This window comes from Leguminivora glycinivorella, chromosome 23, assembly GCF_023078275.1.
Source record: "Leguminivora glycinivorella isolate SPB_JAAS2020 chromosome 23, LegGlyc_1.1, whole genome shotgun sequence".
Classification (NCBI taxonomy): domain Eukaryota; kingdom Metazoa; phylum Arthropoda; class Insecta; order Lepidoptera; family Tortricidae; genus Leguminivora; species Leguminivora glycinivorella.
In genome coordinates, this window is record NC_062993.1 from 8,813,778 (window position 1) to 8,833,826 (window position 20,049).

The 20,049-nt window shown below is 38.4% G+C and overlaps 1 pseudogene; it reads right to left on the reverse strand.

The window, feature by feature from the left end:
* Nucleotides 1-113: 113 nt before the first annotated feature.
* LOC125238303 overlaps nt 114-20,049 on the reverse strand; it is a 38,098-nt pseudogene continuing 18,162 nt past the window's right edge.

The window sequence follows — 20,049 nt, forward strand, 5'->3', positions numbered from 1 at the left end:
TGACAGTTGGCTATTTGATTGTTATTTACCTACTCCTTTTTGTTATCAATTTTATATTTATAGATATAAAGGGATTTACGATAAATTAAGAAATGAAAACCATTTCACAAGTACATAATTATCGTATATTTAGAATAAAATTACTAAGGCAATGATATTAATTTGAATACAAGACTTAATACATAGCTGCTAGCACTTATCATAATTTCTGCTCAATGACACACACATTCTTACAATATTTACAATATAAAAAGCGTTTACCTTCGTGGCTATACAATACTTCAATTTCAAGCCATATTGCGCCTAGCAAAATGTCTTACGCTAGCTTTGTCGAGCGCTATATTGCCATGGAGATATCGCTTATTTACACACGTCCCAATTTATGAAATAAAGTTGTATTGTTTGACCATCAAAGACTTTTACTGACACTTTCGCAACCAAGAACGCGCCTGGAGGGCTCGTGAACTTTGCTCAGATACCGGAGAGCCCGTTGAGCGGGTTCTCGCCATACAAGCGGATGGTTATAACTTATAAATTACGACCGGTTTCTGACTGCGTAATTTGCATGCATTCCGGCAAGGGCATGGCCCAATGTCTACGGCCCACTTTCCTTTAATTGTAACCAAAATAATGTTTTCCAATTAGAGATTTCGAGTGTACATTTTATTGATTGCATTCACACTATTGGGCATTAGATATTTGCCAACTCATTTTTATTACAGCCGCCTCCAATTAGCTTCCATAGTCTTTCATTCTTTTGACTTAGTTTATTTTTGCTCGTTAATGTTTCTTCGATAGCGCATCCTTCTTGTGTTCTATTGTAATTTAGTTGATTACTATAGTTTGTGCTGTGGCAGCATCGCTTGCGCCATGATATTAACATTAACGGAGCTGACGGCGCCCAGAATCGCTTCTTCCTTACGTCGCTTCTTGTTTTTCTTCTCCCGTGGAATTAATAGTAAACTTTCAGTAATATAGGTAGTTACATGATTTATTCATCAGTATAGCTAATAAACGCGTTCAAATAGTCCCCTTGCGTTTCCAACAAGAGTTTGTGCTGTGGCAACATCGCTTGAGCCATGGTATTAACATTAACGGAGCTGACAGCGCCCAGAATCGGTTCCTCCTTGCGTCGCTTCCTGTTTTTCTTCTCCCACGGTTTGTACGGGATCTTGAGGTGGACGGTTTGTATGTGCAGTTTGACGGCGGTGGATTGCGTGAAGCGACGGTTGCAGTGCTGGCATTGGTAGCGTTTTTCGCCGGTGTGTACCTGGAGATAGTGGGATCGTGATTATTGTGGGTAAAACTGGAAGTACAGAAATATGACTTTTAGTAAAAAACAATAGTTCGTGTTATGTACTTGACACAGAACACCCCACTAGAAGCCTAATGCAAGCGATATTGTTCGAGACGCAAATCACCAATCCTTGCGGGGTGAGGCGGGCGCGCACGGTGCTGCCATTGGTCGTTTCAAATAATGGCGCGCCTTTACGATTAGCCCTAGGGATGGGGATGGGACATATCTATTATAGACAATGGTACCGGTACCCGTACTGTGGTGAATTTGTTTTGCAACAAATTATAATATTATAATTAAATTATAATAAGGCCTAGTTAAGATAATTATTCACAATTACAAATCTGCTTTCTTTTATATTTCATAAAATGGTAGCACATGGTACGAACGGTAGTACGAAGTTCCCGCAACAGACATAAACTAACATGGCCCCATCCCTAGTCGTTTACGTGAAAGGGATAGCATATCGCATTGTTAACTAGGCAAAAAGGGATGGACGCGCTTCGGCGCCGCTCAGTACAACCATATTGACCAGTATAAATGAACTCCGCGGATAATAAACAATATTCAACAAAACAATTAATTTGACTTCACTGTGGAATGTTATTCCATCTTTTTTATATGTAGAAGTGTTAGAAGACTTGCCACACCACTTTATGCTACAAGAGACCATTGTTTGCAACCAAATTTGATTATTTAAGATTTTTTCCCGAGCGGACACGAACACTGTTAGCGGGTCGTATACTTGGGCGCTACTGATCGGTGTCGCACGCGTTCAAACTTTTATAAACCTGATTTGTCGTATGCTTGGTGACCGCGAGTCGCCCTGTAAGGGCCGTCTTGTTGTATTGGTCTGTGGTACTTGAGCAGTCACTGCCAACTATTTCAATAAACATAAAAGGTGGTTGAAGACGATGACACTAAGTAAGTAAGTAAGTAAGTAAATATTCTTTATTGCACCATTTTACATGTTATATGTATACAGAATGTTTAGTGAGAGTATAACTAGGTAACAACAGGCGGTCTTATCGCTAAAAAGCGATCTCTTCCAGACAACCTTAGGGTAGCTGGAAAAACGGAACAGAAACAAAAGTTAACAGGCAGTGCAAGAACAAAAAATATAGAGAAAACCAACACAAACACACATACATATATACCGAATACATAAATAAATATACCTTACATACACATAATACATACATACATACATACATAAATACAATAAATAAAAATGGCAACTTAAGATAGAGATAGATAGTATAATTTAAGCTGATTTTTGAAAATTGGAAGAGATTTTGCTAGTCTTAATTCTACTGGTAAGGAATTCCACAACCGTACAGCCCGGAAGGTAAAAGAGTTGCTATAGAATTTAGAAGTAGATGGTGGGGGAGCAAGAATATGAGTTTGAGAACATCTGATAGAAGAGAGAAACTTGAAACGCTCTTTGAGATAAGGCGGAGTAGCAGGGTTAAAGAGAATGCCAAAAAGAAGGGCGAGTATATGAGAGTCCCGGCGGCGACGAATAGGGAGCCATTTGAGCTGAGAACGGAAGTGAGACACGTGGTCATATTTGCGCAAGCCGAAAATAAATCTTATACAAAGATTCTGCAGACGCTCAAGTTTATTGAGTTGATCCTCCGTAAGGTCAATATAGCAAATGTCGGCATAATCTAATATGGGCAATAAGAGAGATTCAGCAAGCGCAATCCTAGTTGCGTAAGGCAAGAGATTACGAAGCCTACGGAGAGATGCGGCCGCAGCGAACATTTTCCTGCTAACCTCACTCACCTGAGCTGTCCAAGAAAGACTCTGATCCATCAAGATACCCAGATTTTTAACCTTTGGAGAGAATGGAATCCGTACGCCATCAAACACAATGGCAGGTAAAGAATTAAAGTCAATCCTGGAAGTAAGCTTTGAGCTACCTATGACTATTACCTGGGATTTAGTAGGGTTTACCGAGAGACCGTAACATTTAGTCCAGTTTAGTATTCTCTCCAGATCAGTGTTTAAGGCGCAGATAGTCACTAACGAGTCTTTATTAAGATACATACGGCCAAGTCCTTCCTCGTAAAAAGACAAAAGTACCTAAATAGCACATTTGTTATTTCTTACTTCGCGACAATTGTACAGCCACAATCTCTTAGGCCCCATTTAGACGGTACTAGAACTCGCATACGAGTTTTATTACATTGCGGTATTTGATGGCTGTAACCTCAACAGCCCGCAATGTAACTAAAATCGCATGCGAGCTCGCACGCCGTCTAAATCAGGCCTTATTGTTGAGCCATTACGAATTAAACGGTATAAAATGTCTGTCCATGGCTGTACTAGGATTTACAACATGCTACTCCCACTCCCATTATTTAGTTATGGTTGTTATAGATCACTAACCACTAGATGGCGGTCGCGGTTGCTCGGCATGCTGAAGCGGCGGTCGCAGTGAGGACACTCGTAGGGTTTCTCATTCGTGTGTGTTCGCATGTGCACCATCAGGTTCGCGTATTGCTGTAACCAAAGAGGATCGAGTATTAAATAAATAATAAATAAATAAATATTATAGGACATTCTTAGACAGATTGACTGAGGCCCATGGTAAGCTCAAGAAGACTTGTGTTGTACTTTTGGTTGGTACTCAGACAAGGATATAGATAATATATTATAAATACTTATATACATAGAAAACATCCATGACTCAGGAACAAATATATGTGCTCATCATCATCACACAAATAAATTCCTTTACCGGGATTCGAACCCGGGACCGCGACGCAGCAGGCAGGGTCACTACCGACTGCGCCAGACCGGTCGTATTATAGAGAGTTACTGTCGAAGTAAAATGTGTAATCAGTTCACAGTGCATAGACTGCCATCTCTTGACACAGGCTTAAAACTTTTGAACCTCAGTTTTGACAATTTGGTCCATATTCTTAGCTCGATATGTGTGAAAATGTCAAATATTAATATTAGCGCCATGTAGCTGAGCGTACCCCAAAGGTGTAATGCCATCTAGCCCACCGTACCTTTTTCTGTATGGTACTGAGGTACGTTTTTTTCTTAAACTTTATCTGTCTATACGGAGTTATCCATGGAGGAATCCATGTACCAATGCTCAATACGCTAATGCCCAATAAATGGGTGTACCCTTGTTTCGCCGACAAACTTTTCATCGAATATCATTTCATCGACAACAAATCATCGAAAGTTTAGTTCGAGTAAAATTGTTTCGAGTAATTTGGTTTCAACTACTGTTTATTTGAAATTTTCTTAGTTATTATAAACACTATTCAACTAATATTTTTTCATCGCTGATTCGTTTCAAAGTATTTCACAACCGGTCTGGCGCAGTCGGTAGCGACCCTGCCTGCTGCGCCGCGGTCCCGGGTTCGAATCCCGGTAAGGGCATTTATTTGTGTGATGAACACAGATATTTGTTCCTGAGTCATGGATGTTTTCTATGTATATAAGTATTTATATATTATATATATCGTTGTCTGAGTACCCACAACACAAGCCTTCTTGAGCTTACCGTGGGCCTCAGTCAATCTGTGTAAGAATGTCCTATAATATTTATTTATTATTTATTTATTATTTATTCAAATAGCAGAACTACAAAACATCGCAATTCATTTATTCGACGTATTATTACAAAACTTTCTCATTTATAAATGTTTCTAAGTATTCTTAGGAAACTTCAAACTGTCGATTTTATCGTGGCACATCACATACGTCCATAATTAAACTATGACCATCGGCTTGAATCCTATATTAGAGTAGGTTTAGGTTAGGTTAGAATTGCGATGCTACAAAACGATTAACGGCTTTTAAAGTAGGTTTAGGTTAGGTTAGAACTGTGACCACACACAAAAACGACCAGCTTACAGAGTAGGTTTAGGTTAGGTTAGAACTGCGGCCTACACGACAACGAATGGCTTTTAAATTAGGTTTAGGTTAGGTTAGAACTGTGAGTACTGTGACCATACGCAAAAACAAACAGTTTACAGAAGTAGGTTAGATTAAAACTGTGATCACACAGAAACAAACGTCTTATAGAGTAGGTTTAGGTTAGAACTGCTACCCTACACAACAACGAACCTTTTTTAAAAGTAGGTTTAGGTTAGGTTAGAACTGTGACCAAACAAACAGTTTACAAATTGTAGAAATTTAGAAAAAATAATACATAATTGAAATAATATTATTCGTAATGATTTGTATTTAAGAGGCCTTATTCCTAAAGACGAGCGTTTTTTGCAAAATAGAACCTTTTTCATTCAAAATTATAAAGAAACTATAAATGATTATTAAAAAAATGATAATGTTCCTAAAAGTACATATCTTAAGCTAGAAAGTCAATTGGTACTACTTTAAAATATGTCTTTTTATACTTCCGAAAAATCAGTTTTTTCGGAAGACGTTTTCAATTTTCATAGTGGGATAGCTCGTTTAGAATCGTGATTGTGCTGTTAAAAATGTTATTTGGGGTAATAAATGATCACAATCCTATTTCTTATATCCTGTACGAGTTAGCTAATACTTTGACATTTTAAGATTTACTTGAAATGGTGGATAAATAACCTTCCGTATCCTCCCCATAAATTCGATAAAAAGAGGTTTACATTATGTATTTTTCCTGCGATTCCTGCATTTTTTGTAACTCTTAAATAATATTATCCTAAACTAGAACTTCTTATTGACCTATAAGAAAAAAATCATACATATAAGACATACCTTTCTGTCGATAGATATGTTTTTAAAACACCTAAAATTCGAATAAAAGACACTGTGCTAACGCGAGCCCGCTCAGTCTGCGCCGAGCGCTCGAAGACAACGGACCTGCGTTTGATCGTCCGGCGCACCTAGCTTTCGTAAGCAGCTCGATAGTTCCGAGAATTGCCGTAAACTGCGACTAAACAAATCTTGATCCTTTTTACACCTTATGCAATTTTAGCATTCGACATGCTTTTCATATGATTTTGGATTTTAAGTTATACGTGAAGTTTGTTGAGAGTTTGAATTATTATTATATTTTGGGACCAGGATGAGGTTCTGGTTCTCATGATGATGGAGTCAGGCAGGAGATGTTCAACAGAACTGCTATTCTACTTATCATAACTCCACCATGTTTGGGCTCATTAGATTTGGGCTGATGAGCACCATCGATCTAGATGAGGTCCAAGGTCTCATGATGGAGTCAGGAGGTGGTCAACAGAACTGCTATTCTCCTCGTCATAACCCCATCATGTTTGGGCTCATTAGATTTGGGCTGACGAGCACCATCGAACTAGATGAGGTCCAAGGTCTCATGACGGGGTCAGGAGGTGGCCAACAGAACTGCTATTCTCCTCATCATAACCCCATCATGTTCGGGCTCATTAGATTTGGGCTGACGAGCACCATCGAACTAGATGAGGTCCAAGGTCTCATGATGGAGTCAGGAGGTGGTCAACAGAACTGCTATTCTCCTCATCATAACCCCATCATGTTTGGGCTCATTAGATTTGGGCTGACGAGCACCATCGAACTAGATGAGGTCCAGGGTCTCATGATGGAGTCAGGAGGTGGTCAACAGAACTGCTATTCTCCTCATCATAACCCCATCATGTTTGGGCTCATTAGATTTGGGCTGACGAGCACCACCGAACTAGATGAGATCCAAGGTCTTATGACGGGGTCAGGAGGTGGCCAACAGAACTGCTATTCTCCTCATCATAACCCCATCATGTTCGGGCTCATTAGATTTGGGCTGACGAGCACCATCGAACTAGATGAGGTCCAAGGTCTCATGATGGAGTCAGGAGGTGGTCAACAAAACTGCTATTCTCCTCATCATAACCCCATCATGTTCGGGCTCATTAGATTTGGGCTGACGAGCACCATCGAACTAGACGAGGTCCAAGTTCTCATGATGGAGTCAGGAGGTGGTCAACAGAACTGCTATTCTCCTCATCATAACCCCATCATGTTTGGGCTCATTATAAATATTTGGAAGGTCGTTAATAATAATAAATGTTTTATTAGGGTACCCCTACATGTAAAGAGGGGGCAGATATTTTTTTTCATTTCAACCCCAACGTGTGATATATTGTTAGATAGGTATTTAAAAATGAATTAGGTTTTACTAAGATCGATTTTTGATACTTTTCATATTTTCGGAAATAATCGCTATAACTTTTGAACCATATGTTTAAAAATATGAAAAAATCACAAAAGTAGAACTTTACAAAGACTTTCTTTGAAAATTTGTTTTGAACTTTATAGGTTAGTTTTTGAGAAAAATACGAAAAACTACGGAACCCTACACTGAGCGTGGCCCGACACGCTTTTGGCCGGTTTTTATTTTATTTTAATACTTTTCTGTGCTATTCATACATAGCCACCCTAGGGGATTCAGTATTGACAGCTTCTTTTTTTCTTTCTGCATATATTTGTTTCCGCTTTTAAGTTTATTGTAAATAAGACTGTTTGCACTTACATTGAGATTATAATTACATAATGCTATTAAATTAAATCTAATGAAGCGTTGTTTTATTTCCTAAATCTCAAAACCCTTTAAATCGAATATGTATAGTAATGAGCAAAAATTTTACCGCAGGCTTTCCAAACCGACGATGCTTGATCAGCTACTTTTAGAACGAACATGTACACCGTGTCCAATAAGTCCGAATACTCACATTTTACCTCAGTTCTAAAGATATAGGGATCACAGGCCATCAAATTCTTATTTAAACTGAAGAGTATATTTCTTTTAATAAAATACAAGCACAAAGTTCATGAAATTTCCGAAGTGTCTAAGAAAAACAAAGAGGTAAAGTGCCAACAAAATACTTGCTCGGCACGCAGGTGACGAGTTATTTTTTATAAGCAGAATCTGTATGTGATAAAACAGACGCCACGTGTCCAAAATAAACTATTATGGGTACCGAGGATAGATAACGTTCCGGGCAACTAGAAAAATGTGCCTAGGTTCCAGAGCTCACCATCGGCCCAGGTGTGGGATGCAGTATGTAAGCGAGGTAAACTACCTTCAGTACTTACAGATAAAAGCGTTAAAATCAACGTTTTTTTCTTTAAAACCAAGGTTTTGGAGAAAAAAATGCCTTAAAGTTAAAAAGGATGCTTGGGAATGAGTATCATGTGTCCCAACAAGACGCACCTCCAGCACATTCGGCAAATGGTATTCTAGCCTAGTTTCAGACTAATTTGGCAGTTTTTTATCCGAAACATGAGTGGCCACCCAGGCCTCCAGGTTTAGGCGTATTAGACTACTTTGTATGGTCATACATGCTTTGAAGACTAAATTTTTATAAAATCATAAACCTAGATCATTTCAAAAAGATTATTGAGAGTATTTGGGATGAAATGTGAAGAAAACGGTGCGTGCCGCGTGTGATCCGTTTGAGAAGCGTTTGAGGCTGGTAAACAAGTTAATGCTGGATAGGGCTTGCAATATCGGACGGTTTTCAATTCCGGAACTGGTTTTCGAGATTGGACTTCAATTCCGGAATTCCGGAACTAGTTCCGGAATTGAACAATTTTTTTTGGTTTGGTTTTCTGGTGGATTTTTGATGAAATAATACAATTTTAAACTGAAATTTGTTATAAATCGACGTTTAAAACAATAACTCCGTACCTGAAAGGCATATAACACTGAAATTTTCATTTTAGTAATTTCACAGGAAAGCCCATTTTGCGCCAAAATCTTCTTGCCTTGGTCTTGCAACGTATTTCGAACTACAGTTAACGATACAAACGAGGTTTTAGTGCCAGTTTTCTGATAGTGGTCAACGTTAAAGTAATTTTTATCCATTGAGCATCGAAATAATATAAAAGTAATAATTTACAAGAATTGCATAACGTCTTGTTCGCATAACTGTAATAAAAGAAATATTGAATTACCTTTATCAGACTCGAGTAGGGACAAAAGATATCCAAGCTAGCCCAAAAAGACAGATTTTATGATTTCTTGACATGTACCTACATCTTAATTTTTTGTAAAAAAATAAATCATTCTTTTATATACATCATTTTCCATACATTTGCTTCTCAAATCTTTTGATTTTGTGGTAAGTGGTAATAGACTTAGATAGAGTTTAGTAAAATATGCACACGTCTTTGTGAAAAGTGTATAAAGTAACTACGACGTTATGCTTGTGAATGAATGTAATACCAAATACTACGATTTGCTTCTGAACTTAAAGGTAGCATTCGGATCCCAGCAGTCGCGACCCGGCAGCCGCTGCCCAGCGGTAGGCCCTACCCCCGGCAGCGCTGCTCGGTCGCTTGCGTCGGAAACTTTCGCATATAAATCCCTACAAAGCGGTGCGGCGCGACCCGGTCGCGGCCGCTGGGCAGCGGCTGCCGGGTCGCGACTGCTGGGTTCCGAATGCTACCTTAAGACTTTATGCCTAAAATATTCAGTGCTATGAGAAAAGAAGTAAAATTTTGAGTTTATGCCGCTTTAATACCGATTAATTTACATTATTACTGAAATTTAAGTTCGATCTAATAAATTGAGCATAAATAACGCCAATAAAATAATAATATTAATAATGTACCTAATGTTATTTATTTATGTTTAATTGTCCTTCAGTATTCGAGCATAACACTCAACTCCCGGCTAGTAATTTTAAATTATCACAGAACAAAACTTTCTACAACAAATATTTACTTTAAAATGATTATATATTTCACTTATTAGCTAAAACAATTGAGAGCAAAACCAGAAAGTGACAATGGTATAATATTAGCGGGTTAAAACTACACTATCTCGCTCTAACTAGCCCTGGATGCAACCCTTTGGTCATAAAATAGGCACTACGTGAATCCGAGGAGTGTCTAACTTAATGAATTTACATATCTTTTATAGACGCGGTGGTAGTTTTTTAAAATAACCAGCAGGGCAATCATGGTCGCGCGATAAATGATAAAACATCGTGCCGTCCCTATCGCACTTACAAATAGTGCGATAGGGACAGCCTGATGTTTTATCATTTATCACGCGACCATAATTGTCTGCCTGGCTGATATTATACGTTTTCGTCCAAAAATATATCTTTTTTCAGTTCCGGAATTTTCGAGATTATGTGTTTCAATTCCGGAACTGTAATATCGGAAAAATTGTCCGAAATTCCGGAATTTCGAGATTCCGGAATTCCGGAATGCAAGCCCTAATGCTGGAGTTATTCCAAAACATTTGTTGTGAATGTAGTAAATAAGAGTGCCATTCATAAAATATAATAATAATGTAGTAACTATTTGTTCATTTTGTTTTATTGGCTATTTGTGCTGTATTCAAACTTATTGGACACGGTGTACATATTTTGATTTTCACCCTTTAAAATGTTTCTAAGACGCAACGTTTTGCAAATTTGGTCACGTCATGCACAGTTAAACTGTGGAATGAATTCTCGCCAGCGGTATTTCCGGACCAATGCGACCATCAAACCTTCAAGAAAAGAGCGTACATCCATCTTAAAGGCCGGCAACGCACCTCCAACACTTCTGGTGCTTCTGGTGTCCATGGGCGGCAGTGATCGCTTACCATCAGGCAGCCTATCTGCTCGTTTGCCTCCTATCCCATAAAAAAACGTTTAATATTTTTTAAGAAAAAAAACCGCCGCCTTTCGGGTTGTGGTGAAAGCTACTTGCGAATGTTGGATTATGTAGAAATGTGTAGGTATTTTTTAAAACTGCTTTTAATGCTTTAATTATTTGATGGCAACACAAATCAATATACGTATAACGCTAAGGTTTGAGGAGTTTCTCAATTCCTCATGAATCCGATTATAAGAAATCGAAGCTTGACAAACTTTGACTTGAAAACTCAATAATTATGCTTAACAAACATAACTAAATAAATGTCACTGTTCTGAACTTAAATGCATGCTTTTCTTACAAAAATACCAAAGTCACTATGAGTGTGCCGTTCAGATTTGAGGAGTTCGGCTCTGACCATCATCAGCAGTTCCACTGCACCAAATGTCACTGTTCCGGACGTAAGTGCATGCTGTTCTTATAAAAATACCAAAGTCACTATAAGCGTGCCGTTCAGATTTGAAGAGTTTGGTTCTGAGTGTTCTGACCATCATCAGCAGTTCCACTGCACCAAATATCACTGTTCTGGACTGGACGTAAGTGCATGATGTTCTTATAAGAATACCAAAGTCACTATAAGTGTTCCGTTCAGATTTGAGAAGATCGGTTCAGATCTGACCATCATCAGCAGTTCCACTGCACCAAATGTCACTGTTCTGGACGAAAGTGCATGCTGTTCTTATAAAAATACCAAAGTCACTATAAGCGTGCCGTTCAGATTTGAGAAGTTCCGTTCTGGCCATCATCAGCAGTTCCACTGCACCAAATGTCACTGTTCCGTACCTAAATGCATGCTGTTCCTTTAAAAACACAAAAATCACCATACGTATGCCTTTCAGATTCGAGGAGTTCCCTCGATTACTCCAGGATCCCATCATCAGAACTGGGTTCTGAGAAAAATGGGACCAATCTGTATTCATATACATTAAATTTTTTTTTTTTAATCGGTCCAGTAACAACGGAGATATCGAGGAACAAACATAAAAAAATGAAAAAAATAAATAAACATACAGACGAATTGAGAACCTCGCCTCAAATCTCTCAGATTTGAGGCGACGGTTAAAAAGTGACACATCATGAGCAGTTCCAATGCACCAAATGTCACTGTTCTGGACGTAAGTGCATGCTGTTCTTATAAAAATATGAAAGTCACTATAACTGTGATAATTTTCCGAAAATATTAATATTATCAAAAAACGATCTTAGTAAACCCTTATTCATTTTTAAATACCTATCCAAAAATATATCACACGTTGGGGTTGGAATGAAAAAAAAAATCAGCCCCCACTTTACACTTTACACTAATAAAACATTTTTTTCCATTTTTCATTTTTGCACTTTGTTGACGTGATTGATATACATATTGTTACTAAATTTCAGCTTTCTAGTGCTTACGGTTACTGAGATTATCCGCGGACGGACGGACGGACGGATGGACGGACGGACGGACGGACGGATGGACAGACAGACATGGCGAAACTATAAGAGTTCCTAGTTGACTACGGAACCCTAAAAAACAGAAATCACTATTAAACTATTCTCTAATTTCAAGTTCCTAACTAAAATTTTCCTAATAAAAAAAAAAAACAAATTGATCCCGCTACAAACTTTCACCCCCTTTTTCCCTCTACTAGGGGTGTAAATTTTCATAATCGATTCTTATCTCTTCGAAATTTTGTTAATGCAATCTATACAAATTTCGACTTTCTAGCTTTCGTAGTTTCGGCTCAGCGGTGTTGGTTGTTGAATCAATCAATTAGGAAACCTGAATTTATATATGTACATGTAGACTAATACTATACTTTTACTACATTCATATACCTTATTTACTACTACCATACCATGAATATGAAATTAAATAAAGAGTCCCCATATAAAATTGAAAATTATGTTATTAGCAATTTAATTCAAAACTATCAAGATTATTCGTGTCTGCGTTGAAACGCGCGTTGAGTTGCCGGTGCTCGCGTACCGAGCGCCAACGCCATCTATCGATGGCCGTTTCGTGAAATTGATGAGCGCTCTAAGGAGTAAGGGGTCTTAATGTAAAACAAAATGAAATGTAAAAACACGAAACGAAATACCACGATATAAAGTATACTTGGAATAACTTATCTACGAAATAAAAGCCTACGGTTTGATTTTACTTGTATTGATTGTTCTACGATATAAACTGTCGATGAAATGAAATTATTTGAAACGTTGTCTTTGAAATAATATTCGAACAAGTGTCTGTCGGCGATTCAAGGGTAAACCCAATAAATGAATCTCTTCTGTTTCATTTATTAACAATTACTTAATGTTTAAAGAAGCATCTAACTACTGCATACTTATCGAGCAATTGTACTTGTACGTAACAGTTGGTTTCGACTTATCCATATCTGTGACCTTGATTGATTTGTGTAATGGCTACACACGTTAGCAGTATTTGGCATGTAGTATCATTAAATGAAGTGACAAAAATTATCCAATCAACCTTATTACCTCAATCTCCTTAACATTGAGTCTTGATAAATATTTCTTAAATGAACAAAACACAAATGCAGGACATTGATGTACATTTATCACCTATAAGCTGCCGGTGCATTGACAAATTAATAACATATAGATAGATAGATAGATAGATACATTTATTGGTACTAATCATACACCGTCAAACACTGACACACACACTACAGCATCACAGTATAATAAAGAGTACTATCGTACAGTATGGCCACTCCCGCTCCCCGCTGAAAGTGCCGCACACCCCCTCTCGGTTACCTCACAGTTACCACCTGTCAAAAACGCGAACAATCGGCTTGTCATATTTCACTCATACAAGCATGGTACGCGTTCACCTACACGAGCATAGACTGTGAGCGTAGGAACGCGCCTCTTTCATATATTTGATCGGCAGTGTCCGATGTGTGACAGCATGCTGTATACAGCATGGAGCCAAATATTTATTTTGTTTCATATTGTTTTGCTGTACAGTCAACAACGCAGCTGTGAATACAGACAATGTGCCAGACAATAAAGTTCTGTATACATATTTTTGGCACTTTGTATTTCACAGCTGTGTTTGTGTAAATAGGCGAGTGTACACAGGGCGAGCCACATCGCGAGACATCATGCGGCAAATGTCTAACCCCCTTATTCATAAACGTTTGTCCTTTTCTATCACACTAATACGTCGGAAAGGGACAAACGAACTTTATCGGCTTGATAACTTTAGAGTACGTTTATGAATAAGGGCCTAAGTGTTTTGAATAAATCCAAGATGGCGGGGGTAATGAATGGAAAAGGGAACTTGACTATAGTAAAAATAAAACATTTTATACCATGCACGAAATAAAGCATCTGATAATCATAAGAAAAACATGGACAGAAGTTATTTTTAAATCCAATTTCCATTTAATAAGTCAGGTAGAAATATATAAAGTAACTGAGTTGACCGTGACGTCACTCAATTCGATTTCATATAAATTCCATATTAGCAAGTCGTTCAAATTCGTTTTGACAGTTCTTAAAAAGAAGCTGATTTGACTAGGAGGCAAGTAGCCTATATCGGTCCGACATCCATTATCCGATCCGATATCGGATCGGATAATGTGAAAACGCGCTAAGGCCTGAGTCCGCAGCGTTCGGTTTAGCGGGGCGGTGTACCCTTGTGCACGCTATGAAGCGTGGAATCAGGATACTTGTATGAGCTTCCATTGTTTGACATGCACGCCGCACGCCCAATATGACGAACTCAGGCCGCATACTAATAAACGTAGGCACGTAGGAAAGCAGGCGCTCGCTCGAAAGAACAAAACGCAGGCGAGCATTTCTTTTTTTTGCCACTTTTATGAAGTGTGATATTTAAAAAAAAAAAATCTATTTCTACTCAGAATTACTAGCCTTTTCAATCCTAGTAGTTAAAAAAATTGTCCCATACGATTTTTTCTTATTTGTTACCATTTTCCGTACATGTTGTATGGGGTACCTAACAAAAGAGGAAAGTAACAAAAATGTATGGAAATTCTGGGACACTTCTTGTCTCACAGTGAGATTGAAAGTACTCGTGATTCTGAGTACAATTGACCTAAAATTCCCTAAAACAATAAAATAAAATTTTGTGGCAAAAAAAAAGAAATGCTCAGGCGCTGATTCGGCAGAGACACGCCTGCAATAGGCTACTTGCCTCCTAGTCAAGTCAGCTTCTTTTTAAGATCTGTTAAAACGAATTTGAAAGACTTGTTAATATGGAATTTGTATGAAATCTAATTAAGTGACGTCACGGTCAACTCAGTTACTTTATATGTTTCTACCTGACTTATTAAATAGAAATTGGATTTAAAAATTACTTCTGTCCATGTTTTTCTCATAATTATCTGATGCTTTATTTCGTGCATGGTATAAAATATTTTATTTTAACTACAGTCAAGTTCCCTATAGCCGTTTGCTACACTATCGCTAGTGTCAACTTGTCATCTGTTGACAGCGCCATCTACGATTACTTTCACATACTAATCCGAATCCTAGATGGCTTATCTCAAGGATCGCATGTTCCTAGTCGATATAGGTCATTAAGAGAGTTATGTAGTTCCCAATACCGCCGATAGGTGGCGGTATTATCAATAGTAATAACGTCATGCGAATCCCTTAAAACTGTGTAACTAGAATAAGTACGTCCACTTTTGAAATAGACCTGAACCAAGCAACATCAGTTAAATAAATAAATAAATATTATAGGACATCCTTACACAGATTGACTGAGTCCCACGGTAAGCTCAAGAAGGCTTGTGTTGTGGGTACTCAGACAACGATATATTTAATATATAATACAAATACTGATATACATAGAAAACATCCACGACTCAGGAACAAATATCTGTGCTCATCACACAAATAAATGCCCTTACCGGGATTTGAACCCGGGACCGCGGTTTAGCAGGCAGGGTAGTGACCTGCAGGGCCAGACCGGCCGTCAGTTTTTCTTAGTTTTTTTTCATCTATACCTGAGAAGACCCTCGACTCCCAGACACGTGGCAACAGCTAGGAATATCGCAGTATAGATAAACATCATGTTATTCATGATATCAATATTTAAGGTGCATATTTACCTTGGTGGTGTGACCGCAAACATCACACATGTATCGTTTCAGGAACTCAGCTCCGGGATGTTGCTCCGCATAATGCTTCCGGGCTTGCACGTCGTTCGCCATATGCTCACCGCACTGTAAGTAGAAAAAAAAAAAACGATTTTTTTTATGGGATAGGAGGCAAACGAGCAGACAGGTCGCCTGATGGTAAGCGATCACCGCCGCCCGTGGACACCCGAAACACCAGAGGCGTTGGAGGTGCGTTGCCGGCCTTTAAGATGGGTGTAAGATTTTACAATACCAACATGACATGAACAATGGTGTTCTGGACCTTAGAAAGGCGTGCGCGGGGCCGAAGCCAACGCGTAGAGGTCCTTTTGACATTTTAATGACATGTAAGGGGTACACCGAGTGGATGTTGTCCTTGCCCTTATCATGGGACACACGCAGAGGCAGCACCCGCCAGGGTGTAAGGACTATTTGAGAGTTAATGAAATCTAAAATGAACTGCAAGCCATATTTATTATTAGATGTAAATTTTCGACTGTTAGAGCTCTTATGGTGAAAGTTTGCTGTACGATTTTGAACTTTATTACCATTTTAATTTTTGCTTTTATTGTACAAGCTGAAAACTTGATAATAAGACGCCAGAGAGACGTCTTTATAGTACATTATGTATAAAGGGCGGAGAGTGAAGGATTACGAACGAGAGGCTGTTTGAAGCCCGACGCCGAAGGCTTTAGTAACTCGAGTTTGTAATCCCTCAACCGCCCGTGATATACACAATGTATTTTATCACACTCGCGAAGTAATAACTAAATTTTAAACTTAATGTATTGAAATACCTACGCTGACATTTCGAACATTTGTCTGCTATCTTATAATGTTTGACAGGTCGTGGAAGGCCCCACCCAGGGACCCGTTTTTCGAAAGGTACAAGCCTTGTATTATAAGTGTGTTTCCATGACAACCCATACGATTTGGCAGTTCGCGCACTTGTAATACAAGGCTTGTACCTTTCGAGAAACGGGCCCCAGGTATTCACTTTACCATAGGGCGGTAAAATAGCTCATTACGTATCAGTATGCAGGGTGATAACACCATTGATGAGTGATGAAAATAAATATTATAAAGTAAAATCCATAATCCTACGGACCAAATTGACAAGTAAGTGTGAACGAATGTTGCCACAATTTGGCCAGTGTCGTTCTTATCGATATTAAAATTATTATTATATCGTAGATTTAAGGTGCACCTAGACGGGACAATGAAATTGGCAATTTGATCGGCTAATCAATATACCAACTTTTTCTGTGATTTCGACAGATCAAAAGGTTTGTAGACCGCTAATTAGAGATATTTTTTTTATTTCGAAGCAGCAATAATATTATTCGAAAATTATACAGATATCTATTGTATACTTGCCATAGCGTGACAGATAATTTATTATCGTCGGACATGGTATTTTATTTTTTACCTACAGGCTCGGAAACCTTTTTATGTTTTAAAACTAGTGGGTAAAAATGCATGGTATCCATCCACTACCTCGAAGATACATAGAACAAACCAAAATGTGTACCTCTTATTTGAAACTCATATACAATACTTATTCTTGATTTTACTGACAGTAGTCTGCTACAAGACTAAAGGTCTATTCTTTCATTTAAACACTTTATTCTTTATTTAAACTTGTCTGTTGTATGTACTTTACAACTTGTCGATATATTGTTATCGACATTTACGGCCCAGCCACGACATTGGTCTAAGCGCGGCAGCGGCGAGCGGCAGCCATACGTGTGAATGAAAAGTCCCATCACTGTGTCTCGCTTCAATGTATGGCCGCCGCTCGCCGCTGTCGCGCTTAGACCAATGTCGTGGCTGAGCCGATACCCTTCCCTATTTTAATTTTGCTGTTCCTGGTATCATTTTACCTGTCAGTCATTTGTCAATTTAGTCCGTAGGATTATGAATTTTACTTTAGGACATTCTTACACAGCCACTGCAATGTCACAATTTGGATTTCTTTCAATCCCTTTTTGCCAAGAGTGGCACTGAAACAGTAGTTCATGTGTTCTGCCTACCCCTTTATGAGATACAGGCGTGATTATATGTACAGATGTAGTGCGAAAAGATTTGCCTTCGAATTGTTACGGAAACCTACGAACGTGCTAGTTCAGTCAGTGTTAGTGCAAGATGTAAAAAAAGCTTGTGTTGAAAAATCTATAATATTTATGGTTCATACATAATTTTTTTGTATGTGGGTAATTTTTCTTCAGTCACTGTTGACCACCGACGCTGTAAAGGGTTGCTGCACGCACTTACCAGATCACAAGACGTGGAAGTGACGGTCCCGTTGTTGAGCACCTCCGACTTCACTATTGAAGAGCGCGGCCGCCCGCGCCGGCGCGAGCCGTCGGCGCCGGCGCCCGCGCGGCGGTTGGGCTTCACTATGGACCTGCACAACAAATAACATTTTCATCACATTTGCTGTTTAAAGGTATCATTGCGTCTACGTGTACTGAAGCATAATGTACTATTTTATTCCCAAGGGAATAATGGATTTAGTTTTAAAAATTAATACAATCCGTACAATACTTCAGGCAAAGGATGTTTCAATCTGCCAAGGATTTTTATTGCACAACCAAAATTTTACTATTAAGCTATAAAATATATTATACGGTATGATTAATGCATTTTATTTATGTTTTACAATTATTTCAGTGTGTTTTGCATTTATTTCGTAAAATTTAACTCAGATAAATTGTTATAATTTACAATCTGACAATATGCTCTCTACTCGCGCTTGACCGCGTGCGTACGCGAGGCACCCACCGTTGCCTAGCAACGGAGAGTACAACAGATCGAAATATTTAAATAAATGAGAAATAAGTTCAATTATATGATTTGTATGCTTTTTTGGACGTTGCATTTAATTTATAGGCAGTATTTTCGTGTTTGTTTTCGTTCAAAAAGTGTTTGTTGTCAAAAACAATGGATTTAATATGAATAATCTGATGTAGATCAAGATACACTACTGGTCGCAACGCCGCCGGTTGAAGGTTTTGCCTTATGACTATTTCCTCTGTATTTTTCTCTCAAATGTGATGAAAAACATTGTGTGTAACTCGGGAAGTATGAATATTACTAACTCGAGTCTTGAAATCGCTCCGGCAAGCCGTCGCGATTTAACTTACTCTCGTTAGTAACATTCAACTTCCTCCCCTTGTTGCACAATGTACTATTATTATTATTTATTTATGTATTAATCAGGCGGGCAGTTGTAACAACTGATAATTGCCTGCATCCAACTACTCTTTCTTAAGATCTGGGGGGTTACCATGACGTACTAAAGACGTTCAGTTTAGGTTGAGAGAAAGGGACACAGATATAGCAGTTACATAGCTCCGTCCCTCTCTCTCAACCTAAACTGAACGGCTTTAGCACGTCATGATAACCCCCCTGTTCTTTATAGTAATTATAGTACATTGTGCAACAAGGGGAGGAAATTGAATACTACCAACGAGATTAAGTTAAATCGCGACGGCTTGCCGGAGCGATTTAAAGACTCGGGTTAGTAATATTCATACTCCCCGAGTTACACACAATGTTTTTCATGACACTCGCAATGTAAAAAATATGTAAATAGATGTAAAAAAGTTAAGTACGGTACAAGAAATTTCATTATTCCCTTGGGAGAACGATTTTTCTATAACTCACGCTCTACCCGCGTGCAATAGCACATTTAAAGTGCGGGTGTGATGAAAAATTCGTTAAATAGTTATCTAGTCGGTTCTTAAACTGGTTGACATTCAGTGCTGAGATCACGTCTTCTGCTAATTTGTTCCATGTTTAGACCACTCTGTTGTAATTGTATTTCTTTAGATTCAAATACTGACTACAGCCAAGGTATTAAATACAGATACTGAAAAAGTGCCAAAAATATGTATACCCGACTTATAGGTTAAGGTTGTAGATAGGTACATACTTTTTTGGCACCTCGTCTGCATCTATATTTAATACTTTGACTGTACGTTACTAGCGCTTTCCGCCGCATATCTCAACCGTATACGTTACACTGTTTTTGCCGTC